This window comes from Coffea arabica, chromosome 4c (assembly GCF_036785885.1).
Source record: "Coffea arabica cultivar ET-39 chromosome 4c, Coffea Arabica ET-39 HiFi, whole genome shotgun sequence".
Taxonomy (NCBI): Eukaryota; Viridiplantae; Streptophyta; class Magnoliopsida; order Gentianales; family Rubiaceae; genus Coffea; species Coffea arabica.
In genome coordinates this window covers 20,403,967-20,422,139 of record NC_092316.1, presented here as the reverse complement: position 1 = coordinate 20,422,139, position 18,173 = coordinate 20,403,967, and the positions used below count along the sequence as shown (strand labels likewise).

Sequence of the window (18,173 nt, the reverse complement as noted above, 5' to 3'; positions counted from 1 at the left end):
CTTCAATTACTAATATTGTTAGCAAAATTAACGAAATAAAAGATAGTGTAAATTAATAATAATGTATTATTTTATTTTGTTACAATACTTTAGCAATTTTGACTATTTTCGACACATTATCATTGATTTGTTGGGTCTTCTATGTCAAATATGCTAGCATTTTCCATATTTCAAAAATTACACATAACTCCCTGAATGGTAGTTTTGGATTTGGCTAATGTGGGAAGAATTCATACTAACATATCTTGTTGACCTTGAGGAGTTTTTTTTTCTTTTGGTTTTAAATCAAATTATTTAATGAATATAATCATGTTTTTTCATCTAGTCTCAAACTTTTTGCCTTGCCTACGGCTTTAATCACTTCCTCGGTACTCCTTTAATCTAATTTGATATTATATTTTTGAATTTTAATTGTTTACTGAACTTGGTAGGAGAAAAAACGAGAATAATTGAGAAGAGTGAAATATGGGTTGATTAAGGGGCATGATGAACGCCAAAATTTGTGAGATATGAAAATTGGGATTTTGGAGAAGGATGACAAATTTGAATAGAAAAAAGATGGGTGGTCAAAGTGGTGAAGATATGGCTATTTAGTGGGGGATGAAATGCTCGTTAGCTATTTTTCATATCTGGTTAGTCATTTGACTATTTTACTTTTTTTTTTTTTTTTTTTTTTTTTTTTTGCATAGGATGAGTATTATTCTGTTGGAAAGGTTATTATAATCATTTTGAGTTATGAAGGGAGACAAGTATAACATTTGAAATTAAAAGGGTACTAGGTAAAATTAACAACAGCCTTAGATGTTTTTGAAATTACCCCAAATAGAAAGTGCATTTTCTTTCGATTGTTCATGCGTTATGTTGTTGGCAGGAGTACTTTATATCACGGTCAATTCACTCAACCAATCATTGACCTTGCTCCTAATCTAGATTATGAATCAATCAGCATAAATCGCAACTTTGAGGGCCCAATTTAAGGGCGATATTTACCGCTTGTGCTGAAATTAGCACCTTTGCCCCTTCTCTGCGAATTTTCTGTCCGGAAATAGTCTCCGTTATATGTTGATAAGTCCAATTGGCTTCACAACCAAACCGATATATTAACAAGAAAGTCAACTAAGTCAAATCTTTTTTTTTTTGTTTTTATTTTCTTTCTAACAAAAAAGAATGTCGATGGTCATAAACATGGATAATCAACTAGAACTCTTTTTCATTTTTTAGCTAAACCCTAACAAGTCTTTTGATTCAATCATTATATCTTTAATCTTATAATAAACACGCTCGAAGGATCAATAAGCAGTAATCAATAATTTCTTGCTCATCCAAATAAAGTAAACCAATAGATCATATTTTCTAGTTGTATAATGTTTTTTTTTTTCTGATGAAAAAGAAGAACTTTTATTTATAAAACTTAATGGAAATTGTTCAACACTATTTGTTCGACAAAATCAAGTGATGAGTTACAAAGTGATTCAATTGAACTACTGGACTTAGCATCAAATGTTAAAGCATGTTTAACTTTATTTAATTCCCTCGCACCCATCTCAAATATACATTACTTAAGCTATTCAAATTATTGATGGATACACAATTTAAGCTATTTAAATTATTGACGATACAACACTTGTTGAAAATCGTCCAGCACTATTTGATTGATATTCAACCGAGTTGCTAGACTTAGTATGAATGGCAAGACATGTGTAACTTTGTTTAATTCCCTTGGCGCCCATCTCAAAGATACATTACTTAAAGCTATTCAAATTATCACGCACATCATTGACGATAGGGCCTATGACAGAGGAATCATCTTCTCTATTCAGCATTTTCTGGATAATTGAATATGCATCACCTGCAATGGAAAAAGATGGAATAAGTAATGCCTTCACAAATAGAAAAGCTCCCCGAGCAGCTACAGTTTCAGCAATTTCAGCAGAAACAGTTTCTTGGAATTTCTTTGCCAGTCAAGCGATGAATTCTCCTTTGTGGTTCTGAATCACAAGCCCGATACCATGGGTACCTTCTTGCTCTGCAATGGCAGCATCAAAGTTGACCTTGTATATGTTCTCCTTGGGGGTCATCCATCGTTGACATGCTCGCCGAACAGGTTCAGTTGAAGGTTGGGAATTGGCCTTGTTAAAAGAAAATAACATTCCAGAAGTAAAACTGACCAAGGACATGGGATCACCCTCCTTACCATCAAACAGTTTGGCATTCCAAGTGTTGTATATGTCATAAGTTAGGACTGCAAATAATTCGCAGTCCTCTTTGACTATTGAACAAACTATCTCTTTTACCCAAAGATCAATTGCGGAGTGAGGATAATTCTGGACTTTCTGCGCAAGGAAAGATAAAGCCTAAACTTGAATAGAAACATGTGCATGAGATTTCCAGCTGTTGTCTACTTACAAACCATGTCAAAAAATTGTCAGCAGATGGAAGAGAGCTGTGACAAATTCGCCATATAAGATGCTTTACTTTGCTGGGGATATTCAGAGACCAGAGCCTCGTCTAGATTTTATCATGATTTAAACTTGAAGAAACGTGATCAAGTTGATTAAGTTGTAGGAAGTCCCCATCATAATAGTATGGTATGCACCATTGACAGTAAATTTGCTGTTGCGTATGTAGTGCCAAATCCATCTATCCTTTATTTGTAACCTAGAGAGCTGAATTCCTTTAATCAAGTAAGCCCCCTCCTTCCAAAAAACTTCTCAATCAAACCAGAATTCTAGCAATAAGTAGAATTATCAATCAAGTCACTGACACAAGCATCAGGTGAGATGATATTAGGTGGTGAGCAGATTCGAAAAGTTGTAGGCCGTGGTAGCCAAGGATCCTCCAAAATTCTGATAGTTTTCTTCTTCCCACCCTTATCCGCTAGTCAATATGCAGCACTCTCCTACCTTCAAGAATGCTTCTCCAAGTTAGAGATGGCCTGGGTCCTAGCTGTGCCTGAAAAGAATCTGAATCTGGGTTGTATTTTGCCTTCAAAACTTTATGCAGTAAAGAGAAAGCTTTAGGAAGGATCCGCCAAGCTTGCTTAGCAAAGCATTGTGTAATTGAAGGCTTTTAGGATACGGAAAGCCAACTCCTCTCCTTTGATGAACACATACTGTCCCAATTAATCCAATGCATTCTTTTCTTTTATGATCCGTCACCCCACCAAAAGTTAGGAAACATTGATTGAATGTCGCATAAGATAGAATGGAGAAGTTGAAAACACAACATGGCATAAGTTGGGATTGCCTGGATAACAGCCTTGAGAAGGATTGCTTTTCCTGTCCGCGGGAGCTGCTTCTCATGCCATCCTTGAATTCTTTGCCACACCCTATCCTTGATAGATGCAAAAACTTCGGTGTTTGATTTTGATCTGCCTACTACAGATGGAAGCCCTAAAATATTTATCGCAAGAATGTACCACCAGCATGTGCAGCTAATCAGTCTAGTATCGATAGGCATGTTTGGGCTAAAGATAATAGCTGATTTATCAAGATTCATACATTGGGCAGAAAACCTTTCATACAGTTCAATAATTCCAAGGAAATTCTCTGCCTTTTCTCTCGCATCTTTCCCAAAAAGTAGAGTATCATTGACAAACAGCAAGTGAGAAATGCTAGGAGCTTGCTCTGCCACCGCAATACCTTTCAGCTTGCCACATCTAAATGAGTCCCGAGGAAGATAAGAAAAAGCCTCGCTGCAAATTAGAAATAAGTAGGGGACAAGGGATCGCCCTGTTTTAGACCCTTTTGAGGAGCAACGAAGCCAAGTTGAGAACCATTTAACATGAACGAAAAAGATACAGAGGAAATGCATTTATAAATTAGAGAAATAAAATTCTCATGGAATCCTAATTTTTTCACCACTTCAACCAGAAAGATCCATTCAATATGGTCGAAGGCCTTGCTAGGGCTGCATTGGGAATATCCAAGGATAGAGACAATCAAACTTTTATCCATAAAAAACCTAAGCCTTCAGAGAGGCCACACGCATCAACAGGGAGACCAAAAAATTGAGATCATACTTGAGTTTATCAATAAGCTTACTGGAACATTTAGTTTCTGAAAGGAATAAAATTTTGGGAGCTTTTCTCCAGACTAACTCACAGACCTCGCAAACTGTCCGTAGGTTCCCAAGCCCATGGCAGTTCCAAGCTAAGATATTCATTGGTCTCGATGGGACTGATTTGGTTTAGTCTCCACCATTTGTTCCTGATTAGTTTCCAAATCCATATGCTCCCGGGTCAACCCTACACCACCATTGGAGGCGGCAACAATTGTGTCATCATCCTCAATAAGCTTGTGCCTCTTGGTGATAGTTAAAGTGGCGATGCCAGAGTTATCAAAGTTTGGGTTCTGCCTTTTTACGTTCGCCTTTGGGAAACTTTGATGAAGCAGCAGTCTTTTGGGATGCGGCCACTGGTTTTCATTTCCAAGTCCTGCGCTTAGCAATATCAACATCAAGGGGAACTAGAACAGGGAAGTTCGAGTCTATCCTGATGCAGAGCATGCGGTGAGTTTTCAGATTGGGATGCTGATTGAGGTTGAGTTTGGGTTGGTGATTTGTTTTGTCCTCGAGTTTGAGGAAGGTTACTTGCACGGGATATTGATCGCGATTTTGATTCGGCTTGTGCTTGTGTTGATGTTTTAATTTTCACTGTGGTCTGAGACCCTGAGGCGGAGTTTTTGATTGGGTCAGTGGTTGGTCATGGGATTGGATGTGTGATTGTGGTCGGGTTTATGGTTGGGTTTTGTTATTGGGCTTGTAATTGCGTATATAATTGGGATTGGGTAGATAATGCATCACGTTTGGTATCTACTGACATGGGTACATGTAGCGCTGTGGGATAGGCTTTTAGAATTTTGAGACTGAGCAGATCATGATTTGGACCATTTGGTTGGATATGTAAAATATTCAGCTACGGATTTGTTGCCGAGTGAATGGTTATCTCCAAAAAATTATGAGCAAAGAATCATCTTGACGAGTTTTGAATCTTCTGTCTTTAAATTAATCTCTATCCCTTCTGTTCTTTCTTTGTACAGCTGCCATGCGATACTAACTTTTTGACGTGAGAATCCGAAAATTTTCACATTTTCTAAGCATTATTTTATTTTTGCCTACATTTTATACTTGCCTTTAAAATATTAAAGTTTCTACACATTTTTATAGCCAAATACAGTTTTAAATCATTTATTTAGTATAAGTTAGTGTATGTTAAATTTGAAACGCATTATGGACGTGGGACCTGCTAGTGCGATAAAATTTTGGTGATTAAGTGATTTTTGTACTAAGTGTTATTATTTTACAATGTTCTAGGAGATGATTAGAGGTTAGTTAGATGGATTAAACATTGGAAGAAAGAAGATAAACTTTAAACACTAGAAAGGCCAAGTGTCACTACCCCATTGGATGTTGGACTTTTGACCAAACTTATTTAACTTTCCTAAAATCAAACTTTGACCAAAAATTCCTTCATTTTTCTTGCTACTTGGCCAAACCACTTGAGGAGAGAACACAAGAGAGAGTTCTTCAATTTCAGCTTCCAAACTTACTCAAATCTTGAGACCTGGCCAACTAAATTGGAAACTACACCATACAAGTGCTCAACTAGGATGTTTAAAGGAGTTAGTGGAGTGATTGTGGGAGGAAAGATACTAAACTACCATTTTTCTTGAGTTTCCAAGGTATTTTGCCAAGAACTTCCTCTTTACTTCAATTAATTGCTAATTAGTGGCTTGTAGTTGTTATAGATGTTGTTTTGTGGAAGATTTCACTGGTTGAGCTAGAGTTATGTTAAATTTCAGTTTTAGGAATTCAAATCTGTCCTGTTTTTGCACTGTGTATTCGTCCTTGAGAGAGACCGAATCAACCCTTGCTCAAAACATGAAAGTTGTTGGTATTTGAGTTAGCTAGCTACTGGTAAAATTTCAGCTCAATCGGAGTACTGTAGCTTGTGAAGTGACCGAAATACCCTTGACTGCCCACAAACCTTGTTTCACGGACAGGTTTCTGTCCTCTCTGTGATTCCGATATTTGACCATGAAAATGCATGATTTGGCTTTGGAGGTCTTCATAGGGAATGTAGGTATATGTCTTGGCTTCCAAACGCCATAAAATTCGTTTCAATCTGATAAGTGTAGCTTCAGTTGTGGTTGTTATACCGAAAGGTGTATTTTATCGCCTATGATTTGTATGTGAAATTGTGGTTGAATTGGGATGAGATATGGTGTTTGATTGTAGGTTGGAAAGTGAAGAAATTAAAGAGAAATGCTGTCCATTTATTTTCTTGAAATTTGAGTGAGTAAAAGTGATATTTGGAAATGTGATTTTGTGATGCTTTGGACTTACTTTGCTTGGACATACTTAGGTCCACTTTCATGGTGTTATTTGAGCTAGATTTCATTTGAACTTGTATGAAGATAGCGCTTTCTCAAGGGCTTCCGTAAAGGTATTAACCTGAATCGCTGCTAAAGCTTCCTGGATTTCCAGATTTAATCCTTGTATGAACAACCAACAAGAGGGAATCAAACAAAAGTACCGACAAAGGTATATGCCTTAGACAACCAACAAGCTCCTGAGTCATCTGAAGGTAAAAATTTCGAGGACGAAATTTCTTAAGGGGGAGAGAGTGTGAGAACCCGAAAATTTTCACATTTCCTAACAAGTATTTTCTTTTTGCCTACATTTTTATACTTGTCTTTAAAATATTAAAGTTTCTATGCATTTTTATAAGCAAGTGCAGTTATAAATCAATTTTCTAGTATAAGTTAGTGTACGTTAAATTTGAAACGTATTATAGACGTAGGACCCGCTAGTGTGATAAAATTTTGGTGATTAAGTGATTTTTGTGCTAAGTGTTATTATTTTACAAGGTGCTAGGAGATGATTAGAGGTTAGTTAGATGGATTAACCATTGGAAGAAAGAAGATAAGTTTTAAACACTAGAAAGGCCAAGTGTCATTACCTCATTGGATGTTGGACTTTTGACCAAACTTATTTAACTTTCCTAAAATCAAATTTTGACCAAAAATTCCTTCATTTTTCTTGCTTCTTGGCCGAACCACTTGAGAAGAGAAACAAGAGAGAGTTCTTCAATTTTAGCTTCCAAACTTACTCAAATCTTGAGTTCTTGCTAAGTAAATTGGAAACTACACCATACAAGTGCTCAACTAAGAAACTTAAAGGAGTTGGTGGAGTGATTGTGGGAGAAAAGATACTAAGCTACCATTTTTCTTGAGTTTCCAAGGTATCTTGCCAAGAACTTCCTCTTTACTTCAATTAATTGCTAATTAGTGTCTTATAGTTGTTATAGATGTTGTTTTGTGGAAGATTTCATGTGTTGAGCTAGAGCTATGTTAAATTTCAGTTTTAGGGATTCAAATCTGCCCTGTTTTTGCACTGTGTATTCGTTCTTGAGAGAGACCGAATCTGCCCTTTCTCAAAACATGAAAGTTGTTGGTATTTGAGTTAGCTAACTACTGGTAAAAGTTCAGCTCAATCGTAGTACTGTAGCTTATGAAATGACCGAAATACCCTTGACTGCCCACAAACCTTGTTTCACGGACAGGTTTCTGTCCTCTCTGTGATTCCGATATTTGACCATGAAAATGCATGATTTGGCTTTGGAGGTCTTCATAGGGAATGTAGGTATATGTCTTGGCTTCCAAACGCCATAAGATTCGTTTCAATCCGATAAGTGTAGCTTCAATTGTGGTTGTTATACCGAAAGGTGTATTTTATCGCCTATGATTTGTATGTGAAATTGTGGTTGAATTGGGATGAGATATGGTGTTTGATTGTAGGTTGGAAAGTGAAGAAATTAAAGAGAAATGCTGTCCATTTATTTTCTTGAAATTTGAGTGAGTAAAAGTGATATTTGGAAATGTGATTTTGTGATGCTTTGGACTTACTTTGCTTGGACATACTTAGGTCCACTTTCATGGTGTTATTTGAGCTAGATTTCATTTGAACTTGTACATTTTCGTATGGTGAATGTGACAACCGTTTTAAACATGATACTTAGATACAAATGTCAAGTTTTGGACTTCAAATGTTTACTCATTTTCTTTCCGAAACAAAGAAGAGTTGTATAGGGTTTCTCGGTCGTAAAACTTAATTTTATCAAGCGAGGCTTTAGGTGTGAATTTAGGGTTTGTTTATCTTCCTTTTCGTATGATTTTACCCAAAACACTTATTATACGTTATTTCTTTGCATATGTGTTAGTTTCGAGCCAAAGAAAAAGCTTTGGAAAATTTGAAACAAATGCTTTTTCATATCCGGCCGTGTAATCCGGCCAAGTCTTGGCCGGATAGCTGGTCGGATTGACAAGGGAAGAAGAAAAAAAATTGGGATTGCTCACTGCCTTGAATCCGGCAGAGAATCCGGTCGGATTGTGACGTGACCCTGTTCATTTGTTTTCCGAGGGAAATTTCTAAAAATTGTTTTTTTTAGTATAGTTTTGTGGTTGGTTTGGGGAAACTCCTAGTTACTCATTTCCTTTGATCTAAATGTAGTCTTTTCACTTTAAAACTCATATTTATACATTTTCCTAGTCATTATTCGAATTTTCTTCGATTCACCTAAATCTTTGATGGTAGAACCATAATGTGTTTTCTTGGTTACTCTTAGGGTTCCTTGGTGATTGAGGTTGTTACTCGGAGGTTTCCTTTGGACATTATTTTGCGTAAATAGGTGAGTGTTCATTGTTTGTTATGTTGCCATTAACTATATGATTTGTTGTGGTGGATATTTGATTACATGATAAATGTTTGTTAAAAATGAATTTTGCTAGACGAGTGTGTACTTTATCGTACTCGATCTAAATGAAATGTGAAATTTTCAATGTTTAAGTGATTAAATGTTATATGTGCATGAATGTAAGCCTTTTGGCTAAACTGGCCCCTTGCCCTTCGTTGCCGGTCGACTCCAGTCAGAAGCGGATTCGGTCAAGCGATTTGGTGACTCTGGGTAAAAGTTTGGTATACTCGAGTATTACCACGTTGTCGGGTGGAGTCTGGCCAATGTCCAGAAGGAGGAGAAATGAAATGAATGAACGAAAGGAGGTTTTCAAATACAAATAAAATTTTAAATATTTGGAGGAATATGGAAATGAAAGGAGAAGAAAAGAACAAAAGGCTCTACGTGAGCTTGTATCCTTTTAATGAATTTGTTATAATTGCTTCATTTTGTAAATGCTTCCTGGATTACTTATTATCACATGATTAATGTCCTTGTTTAAGTTGATTATCTGTCTGGAACCTCACTGAGCTTTTAGCTCATTCCGTTAGTTTTGTTTTCCTTAACAAGAGATGCAAGCAAGGACGAGAGATCTGTACAGAATAGTCTAGTCTAGTTCTTTTGAATTTTTGTAATGGTTCTCACCCTGGCGCTTGGTAAGGGTTGGATGTATGGAGAATTGTGAACCTTTGTATATTTGAGTTGTATCCCTTTTGAGATAGAAATGTATATAAGTATATGTTTTAAGTTTGGAATTATTGTTACACTTGTTCTGGTGGTCTTATTTTCATTTTTACTTGAGGTGTATGAGTGAGTCCCGGGGAGAGTTGGGCAGACGGTCCGCCGAATCCTTTAGTTCACCTTAGGGGAAGGTAGGGTTGTTACATTTGATAACACAAACTCAAACAAACCGATAATAATCAGTTGACAAGTTCTCTAACTTTTTGATAACTCATACTCAAACAAATCGATAATAATCAGTTGACAAGTTTACTCAAAACCAATTAAAACAGATAATTCAAAACTTTTTTTTATTTTCTCTTTACGTAAATTCCAATTTACGACAAGGTGGGAACTTGCTTTCAAGGGAATCATCACACTCCATGATCTACAATTTTAAAAAATTTTAGTAGTTAATTTTAAGATTTTTGTTTTGTTGTTTACAAAATTAATTTTTAACTCATTACAAGAATTTTGTACAAAAAAATAGTAAAAAGGCAAAAGTAAACAATTTGTTCAATATCTACGAAGTAATTAAATACAAATAAACCTACTTAGATATCGAATGACATTAGTAAAAAATTAAAGCTTTTAAGTATAAAGTTTATCACTGAAAAAGTTTACTTCAATCACTTATTGACTACTAAAGGCACACTTTACGGTATTACTGGAACTTCATGCCTGAACAATTAGACACTTGTTTATTAACTATATTAACTTCACAATATATATAGATACTTATATGAACAATGATGTTGATTGGGATTGTACAATATTTTTCCTATTGCATACAAGTTCCAATCAGTACAAGTAATTCTTGATATAACCAGACGGATCATGAATCAAATATATTGTAAAATTGGCATACATGATCTACTGATTTGCTTTACTTGGATAAAGGTAAAATTGAATCTTGCTGCTTGATCCTTTGAGCGTTTTTGTTGCAGGATTAAAGATATAATGGGTGAATCAAAGTACTTGTTAGTGTTTAAGAAAAAGATGATTTGGGGTAAAAAATAAAGAAGCATTTTAGTTGATTTCTACGTTTACGATCAACAAGACTCTTTTTTGTTAAAAAAGAAAAAAAAAAGTTTCAGGGGATTGATTAGCATTTGATGCGAGATTTTTGGAGTGAGGATTAGAGTAAATCCCATTCAAATTTTGAACATGACAAGGCTCCTTGTTCCTGTTTTGAACTCTCTTCTCCCTAGGCTGCTGAAGTAATTGGCACCAGTTGTTTTCATCCATGCTCTAAACTGCACGTCCATGTTTGATATGTCAGACCATATAAGATGGATTTCACAATCTTGTTCAACATGTCCAAAACTACTGTAGTAGTAGTAGAAATTAGGGAGTCTTTCATATTGAAAGTATATAGTAGCGTCAATGCCTTCATGACTAACAATTATGAGCTGCCACAGTGGCTGATAAATGTCCAGAGAAACACAAATTCTCATGAATTTTCCAAACAAATACAATCCTCATCTACCCCTACATCAAGAAAAGATCCCAAGCTATCTCCAATAACTCTGATTGCAGTAGAGGTCATTATCCCCAGGGGCACATTAAAAACTCCGCCCCAAAAATCATAGTAGTGAAATGGAACTTTTGTTGCAGGTACATTGCTTTTAAATTCTGATTGTTAGATTAATTACTTATTGAGGCCTACATGACCACATAAATGTATGAATAATAAAGTAATATTGTTCCACATACATGAAAGAACAAATTAAGAACTTGTATGGATCGAATCAAGATATCATGACCAAAGTCATGTACCTCATTAATAAGTCACAAGATTCAATGGCCAAAGTCATGAATTTGGGTATATGGATAATTTTGAGAATAATATTATGGTTCAAGTCATCAAAGAAATGCATGACATAATTTAGGTATATGGAAACCTTGATATACCATTATGTGTTTGTCTTTAATGTGCGTTATTGTATTTGCATACTTATGAAATATGGAACAAGTTTTCAGAAAATATTAAAACTTTCCGTTGGGTATCTCGTATCATGCATTGTGAGAAATTTTATATTTATCTCACATAATGTGTGATAGCCCCACCTTCCTCTAGGGCGAACCAAAAGGGTTCGGCAGATTGGCTGCTCAACTCTCGCCAGGATTACTAAGTCAAAACACACGTAAACCCTACATAATGCGCGAAAGAACTGCGAGAAACGAACGATAAAAAACTGATTCCTGATGCCACGTCACAATCCGGCCGGATTCAAGGCAGTGACCTTTCAACTTTTTTTTTTCAAATGCCCTGTTAATCCAGCCAAGTATCTTGGCCAGATATACGACCGGATTCCTTGAGAAACTTTCCTGCCAAAACTTTTTTCCTCATTCAAGATCCATACTCACTCGATTCCCCAACGGATACAAGTAAACTTCAAATAAACCCAGAGAACGTACAATATCAATCAAATACATTGAAGAGACATGATTAAACATTTATATACATACATTGAAAATTTTACAAGCCAAAAGGTGATACTTGATCAAAATACAATTAGGGTTTCTGTTATAGAGGAGCATAAACAAAAGTACATCTATAACTAGCTCAACTCTTATCTTCAAAAATCATAGTTCCCAAAATATTGTTTCCTGTAAGGAAAACAAAGATAATGGGGGTGAGCTTTCGCTCAATGAGGTACCAAAAGTTCAAGCAGTCAAGAATCATAGAACTTCTCTTTTCATCAATCAAAGAGAAACAACGGATAAAGAGATGAACAAATGCCATAGTTAAGCTTAGTAATTCACATAGAAAAGATACAGATGGCTCTCAAGAGCCAAATTCCCGTTGCAGTACTTGATCCAACCTCGTTGACTCTCCGTCAATGTTTAAAGAATAAACATGTCGCGCCCCATTTTTTAAAAAGAAAAATAAATAAACGACGAGATTAGAAAAATAGCTTTTGTTTGGAAAATAAATTGTTGATTTAAAAGAAAAATAAAAACATGGGTCTAAATGAGACTTGAAAATGCGACGATTTGACCCAGAATAATAGTTTAAAAAGGGTTTTTGAATTAAAATTGGAGTCGCCATTTGGTATAGAGTTAAGGTGTACCAAGTCACCTAAAAATAAATTTTAAAGGAAAAGTAGAAAACCCTTTTTAAACGACTCCAAGTCTACGAAAATCAGAGAAAAAGATTCTCGAGTCACATTTGAAGAAAGGGAAGGCAAGGATAAGAATCCAAGGCACCCTTTCAACCTAGCCAAGGTTAGTTGCGCGATTTAGTCAAAGATTTTCTTATTTTAACCTAAAAATTTATCACATTTGGATGTACTATATGAATGCAAACCCTAGATCTAAGAGAGTATCGGGGAGTCAAAATTTCTCTCCATAGATTACTTGGTACCAATCACATTAATTGTGACGCCCAATGAAGACTCTTCGAAGAAGTCACGAACAATGCAAGTCATGAGACTCGAAAGAAAGAAAAAGTGAAGAAAATAATATATACAAATGTGTATGACCTAGAGGAATGCATCATAATGGGTGCGGGGACTTATACACGTGACTTTCAATATTCCCTTTAATAGAGGGAATACGAGCGTGCTAAGGCTAAAGAGCCAAACTCGTCCATATCCCATACCCAAGGGGTTACTCCCTATCTAATCAAGCAAATGCACTACACTAATTCTAATTCTTAAATGGAAATGCAGGTCTAATGTCATGTTTTCATACGAAAGGGTAAGGAATATACATATAAAGGGAAATACGGGAAAAGGGGTATACGTATAAGGAGGGATGTCATGCAAAAAATGATAAAAGACCCTAAAAAGTGAAAAAAATATGCATGAGAATGTAATGTAGTCATGCAAACATGATCTAGCGTCGGAGGTCCCTAAGGGTCTAACATTGGACTAGCCCATGTCTATGAATTCCTACTAGCATTGGGCTAGTGGAAAATCGGAACAAAAGGGCCACAACTAGCATTGGACTAGTGTGGTGACGGGAAAAAGACCACAACTAGCATTGGACTAGTGTGGTGACATCACACATTCATTACAATCAAATAAATGATGTAAAGTATAATAAAGCAAATAAACACATAATCCACATAAACACATAACACGTAAGCATGATATCTAGATGCAAGACCCTAGGAAAGCAAGTAACACATAGCACATAGGCATGCAAAAACACACAAGGCAAATAAAGCAAATAAAACCCTAACTATTACATTTGGGGGAAACCTACTACAAACTAAAAGGGGGAATAAATAAATAAATGATTAAAAGAAATACTAAACTATTACAAATTGGGGTTCAAATGCCCACGAATAACTTGCTTAATTAAAGAAAGTGATATAAAAGCAAGCGAAACAAGCAATTAGATATAAAATGAAAAACGAATTAAAGCATGCATATTCACACATAACACGTAGGAGCACGTAGGAGAAATAAAATCAAGGAAATAGAGGTTACCTTCCTTGCAATGGAAATCGAGTAAATGAGATATTAGATTCAAACCAATAAAAGGGTCAAGGTACCAATTAACTAATAAATATAAACAAAATCCCCCCAATTGCAACTCGAATGAAACCACATAATGCATAATTACCAAGAAAAGTGGAATGACCCATCAAATTCCCAAATATAGCAACTACTAGGAACTCAAAAGCAACCCTTAATCAATCATTCAACTCTAAACGAAACATTTTGGGAACTTCAAGGGTCCAAGAGTAAAGAAGAAGTCAAGTAATGGTTAAAATTGCAATTACTCTAGGATCTAACTACAAAAGACTAGAATATAATTGGGCCTTTGTGACATGAGGAGGAACATGAGGGGTTGGAATGCAAACTTTGAAAACATTTTCATGTAAACTGCCATGCACACTACGAAGCTTATGCTTCTGTAACAACTCAAACCTGCTGTCATTTTTATTCCAAAATGAGGATTCCAGACAAACTTTGATTCAAAGCTTTTCCAACCAAAATCATAACTTCAAGCCAAACAACTAAACACATGACTTCCACATACAAACAAACTACCACTTAGGGAGATATCATGCAGATTCGGTGCAAACTATGAAGGCAACAAGTCTCTGCAATTTGTTTCCATATGCTATTCAATTTCAGCAACCGAAAGCTGCTCATGGTTCGTGAGTGAGGTAAGAGAACAATATCATACCAAGGCATCAACCCAACTACCTATTTTGGTGAGCATGCACTTCTGGAACAAGGAGAGACAAATAAATCACGAAGGAATAAACAATAATTCAGCAACATGCAGACCAATTCACTTCAAACCTGCTGCAACTTACTCATGAAGCATGTTCATACGACCATCTTAAATCCAACCTACCAAGTGTAAGTATTCCCCAACCACTGATGCCATTACCTTAGCATACATCCCAACAGATTTGAAAGTGCACAAAATGCAGCAAAGATGCATAAGGAAAGAAACATAGGAAAAACGCAACAAGGCATGCTCAGCTTGCCTTCTACAATTTCAGCATGTTTATAAAACCTTTACATGCCCCATTGAAACTTGTAGATATCTTACCCAAATGACCCAAATCTTCAACCCAACCGACTTTGAGTCAAAGAGCGAAATCATAATTTTAGTCACTGCCTTTCTCCTCCCAGAAAATCCAAAAACAAAAGACGCAAATGTTGGCTATTTTCTGCAACTTTTATCCGATATAACAAACCCAGTAGATCAGCAAAACCCATAAAACCCCAGAGTTCAAACTCACTGCCTAACAAAATCTGGAGATACACATTCCACAGGCAAGATTAAAGCAAGTAGAGACAACAGCAACTCCTAACTCAACAGCGATTGAAGCATCAACAGCGACACAAATAACAAAAATTGAAAACAAAATGCAAGAATCCAGCTCAGTCACGAAGGAAATTGGAGAGGGTAAGAAACCAGTTTTAGGAAGATACCTGAAGTTTTTGAATTTGGATGCAGGTGAATGATGGAGAGAAAGTGAAAGCTTCGGTCTCTACCCCTGCTCCGGTAGCTTCCCTCGCTGACTTTCTCCTTAGTTTCCCGTTGACAAGACCTCCCTCTGTTTCTTGCTTTCCTCTTTCTTTGGGGTTGCGTCGTTCCTCCGCTGCCACTGTAATCCTCTCTTGCTGCTGCCAAAAGTTCTCTTCCTCCGATTTTTTCCTCTCTCTCTGCCCAGAAACTCTATCTCTCTCGGCTTCCTCCCCTTTCTCGTCCCGTAACCCCCGCCGTCATTCCCCCCTTTTTCTTTGCTTTGGTTCTTTTCCTCGCAGCTTCACCTCCCCAGATTTCCTGGTTCTCTCCATCTCCCCTTCCTACTCTCGGCTCACACCAAAACCTCTCTGTCGTTCCTCTTCTGTCTTTTTTCTTTTCTCAGCCGTCGCCTTTCACTTTTTTTTCCTCCTTGGCTGCGGTTTCTTTTCCAGCCCTTATATATTAAGTGAGAAACCCTAAAACCCTCCTTTCAATGGCTACAAACCAACCTCCTCTCCAGCTCTCTCCCTTGGCCATCCGATGACACCCTTACAATGAAACAGCTTTTTGCGTTGTTTGTTTTTTTTTTTGTGAATGAATTTCTTCTTTTCAATAAATTCCCATGCTTAAAATGACTCAAAAATAAAAATAAAAATAAAAATAACAAAACAATAAAATAAAAGACCAAAGAAAATAAAAGAAATAAATAAATAACTAACATGAAAAATAAATAAAACTATGTTATTCTTGGTTTTGATGATCACAAAAGTTTGTTTATACAGACCAAGAAAGTGAACACTTTGATCAGGTCTGTTGGAACAAAGAAAGCATATGTTCGTTTATCTCCTGACTACGTTGCTTTGGATGTGGCAAACAAGATTGGAATAATATGAATGAATTTAGTCATTGTTTTGTTTCGATCAAAGATATTGTCTTTTAAGTATGTCTAGTTTGTCATTCTTGGTACTTTGAAATATTTGTCTAACCTTCTTCAAATACAAGTGTTTTTGTCTATCCAAAAATCAGGTTCAAATATGTCATGAAATGCAAAACAACCAAAATGAGAAGCAAAAACAGGACAATCAGGTCGGACGGCCGAAAGGAAACTGTCGGACGTCCGAAAAGATATAGAACATCAGGAAGGAAGCACCGTCGGACGCTCACATGGAAGCATCGGACGTCCGGAAGGATCGGACGCTTGCCATCGGACGCTCATCAACCGCATCGGACGTCCGAAAAATTCCAAAATAACTTGCTAGCTCTCGGCCCAAGGTCGGACGCTGTGCTGTCGGACGACAAAAAACTCATCGGACGTCCGAACCTCAACTTGGCTATCATCGGACGATTGGTTCGGACGATGATTCGATCGTCGGACGTCCGACAGCCCCAACGGCTAGTTGACTCTTCAGCTGCCTTCTATCCGTTGGAAGCATTGATGAAGCCCATTTCTGGATCCCTTTAAAATCAAACTGGTCTGAACCAAGAAGGGATTTTTGCACACTTTGTTTACAAGTTCTCAAGAGATATTTTAGCTAGAAAATAGTCTCCAAAGCAGATTTGTTTTAAAGTGGTGTGAATTTCTGTTGAGCATTTCTTTTGTGGTTGAAAGGATCTTTAGTGTAGATTTGTTGAGGGTTTTCTGAGTGTTTGTAAAACTTCCTAACTTGACTAAGTGAGGCTTAGGGCAAGGAGGAAGTGCTCCCTCCATTGTACATCTAGTTGATCTTCGTTCATCAAAGAGAAGTTGCTCTTCCTAGTGTTTGGTCTTCAAGTTTGGGTATAGCTTGGTAGACACTTGGTTTGTTTCCCTATTTTACTTTTCTGTTTAATTAAAATTCTCATTGCTTATCTATACTTGTTTTTCTGATCAATATTGCTCCTATCTTCTAATTTACTTAGTTGATCATTACTAGAAAAGAAGGTAAATTTTTACTAAAGAAAAAGTGCATAAATTTGGTTAAGAGTTTAATCAACCCAATTCACCCCCCCTCTTGGTTGTCTTTGGGACTTACAATTGGTATCAGAGCTTGGTCTCCTTGAGATTAAACTCTAACGGCTTGGAGTAAAGATGACAACCAGTCATGCTATGTTTGTTGAGGGGCAATCTGTTACTAGGCCTCCCATGTTCAGTGGCTCTAACTATGTTAGCTGGAAAGAACGGATGATTATCTTTTTGCAATCTATTGATATTGAACTATGGTTTATTGTGAGTGAAGGACCGCATGAAGCTAACTTTCTTGATGCAGATACAGGGTTGCTTCGGCCAAAAACAAGAGCTGAAATGAATGCTCGAGATAGGACTAACCTCACATTGAATGTCAAGGCCATGAATGTTATTTATAGTGCCCTAGATTCAAATGAATCAATCAGAGTAAAAGGCTGCAAATCGGCTAAAGAAATGTGGGATAAACTAAGAGAAATCCATGAGGGTGGTGACAATGTGAAAGAACAGAAAAAGGCCATCTTGGTCACGAAATATGAATCATTTAAAATTGAACCTCTTGAGGATATTGACAAAATGTATTGCAGGTTCACTGACTTGATCAAAGATCTCGAGGCGTTGGGCAAAGAGTACACCTTGGGAGAGAAGAACAGGAAAATTCTCAATGCTTTGGGCAAAGAATGGGAAAATAAAGTGACTGCAATATAGGAGGTTAAGGATTTAAGTTCTGTGCCTATTGAATCTATCATTAACTCACTAACCTCTTATGAGTTGAAACTGAAATCTAAAGTGCAGGAGGAAGAGGATGCTAGAGCAAAGAGAAACATTGCT

The 18,173-nt window shown here is 36.6% G+C and overlaps 1 long non-coding RNA gene across 1 annotated transcript; it reads right to left on the bottom strand.

Annotated features, from left to right (window-relative positions):
- Window positions 1-1,490: 1,490 nt before the first annotated feature.
- Window positions 1,491-4,935, bottom strand: LOC140005325 (uncharacterized). Its single transcript, XR_011813142.1, has 2 exons — window positions 2,195-4,935; window positions 1,491-1,849 (listed from the first exon to the last, which is right to left on the bottom strand). It is a non-coding gene; the product is annotated as an uncharacterized lncRNA (long non-coding RNA).
- Window positions 4,936-18,173: the final 13,238 nt, after the last annotated feature.